Genomic DNA, 1392 nt, shown 5'->3' with positions numbered 1-1392 from the left:
AATCTATGTCTCCACTCAGTTCAGGACTCATTCAGGAACCAGATTCAGCCCAGATGGGTAACAGTCACAGACTTCCCCAGCCTTCGCCTCACTGGAGGGTCTGGGCGAAGGCAAAGCACCGACTCGAATCCACAGGCCTTGCAGATCCTAGAGCACTTGCTCTCTCGGCTCAGGTTGTGTGGGGCTCAGAGAGTCTGTTCACCTGGCCCAGAGAGTCTGCTCACCCAGCCCCCAGCCAGAGAAATCCTTGGGACATATGTGTCAGACATCCTGTCTTCCATGGCAGCAACTCAGTCTGTCATGTTCACGGGGTCGTTGTTCAGGCCCTCTTCCCTCAGGGAGTAGATGGAAAATACCTGGCTCTCTCCATGCGTTTCAGCTGTGAACCGTGGTGGTGTGGGCCGAGCACAGACTCGAACCCTCGGGCCCTGCAGTTCCCAGAGCACTCCCCCTCTCAGCACAGCATGCAGGGGTGCTCAGAGAGTCTGCTTGCCCAGCCCCCAGCCAGAGAAATTCCCAGGACCTCCCAGTCCGGACCTACTCTCTGCTGTGGTAGTGACTCAATTTGTAATGTCCCTGGGGTCCTTGCTCACACCCTCTGCCCTGAGGGAGTAGATGGAAAAGAAAAATCTAAGGTCAGTTTTCATATACATGTTAGACATGCATGAAAATCAGTGTGTGCCCATCATTATTTGCCTGGTCTCCTTTCTATCCTTCAAATTTTCTCTTCAAGCAAAGATCCTTCCTGCACCTTAATTGGCTATGGAATAATTCTGCTATACCTTTCTGTTTAGTTTCTTTAAGTTGGTGACACAATTTCTAAATTGGGGATAATAATACAACATTCTGTAAATGTTAAACTGAAGTATAGTAGACTATATAATATCTATTCTAAAACAATGTACAGTAAAGTTATGTCATTATAAGAGGAATACAATAGAAGGTATAAATGCAAAAAGAAATTAAGGAAAATATAATCAGAGAATACCAGGTCAACAAAAACCCACTTTTTAATCGTTATTCTATATCTCTAATACATAACTTTTCAAACTTACAATTCCTCTAAAATCTTCAATGAGAAATTCTATAATTGATCATACATGAGACCTTTTATCTAGTGAAATATAATATTTCATACTCAGGTAAGTGTAGAGAAGTTTAAAAAATGAATAAAGTAAATGACTTAAGGGGGTGAAGATATTGTCCAACCTAAGCTAGTCTCTGTTCTGCCTTCATCATTTCTTTCATCACCTTTCCATTCCATGAGATAAAATCCTGCATTTATGGCTCCTATGTCTTCCTGAATAAGACTGAAAAATAAGAGAAGATTTTATGTTTGACATCACTGACAATCTCAGTGATAGAAGGGTGGGCTGGGATGAGTAAGTTGAA

The sequence above is a fragment of the Chinchilla lanigera genome, unplaced genomic scaffold (genome assembly GCF_000276665.1).
Source record: "Chinchilla lanigera isolate Chin_1 unplaced genomic scaffold, ChiLan1.0 scaffold00233, whole genome shotgun sequence".
Classification (NCBI taxonomy): domain Eukaryota; kingdom Metazoa; phylum Chordata; class Mammalia; order Rodentia; family Chinchillidae; genus Chinchilla; species Chinchilla lanigera.
Note: the sequence above shows the minus strand (reverse complement) of the source record.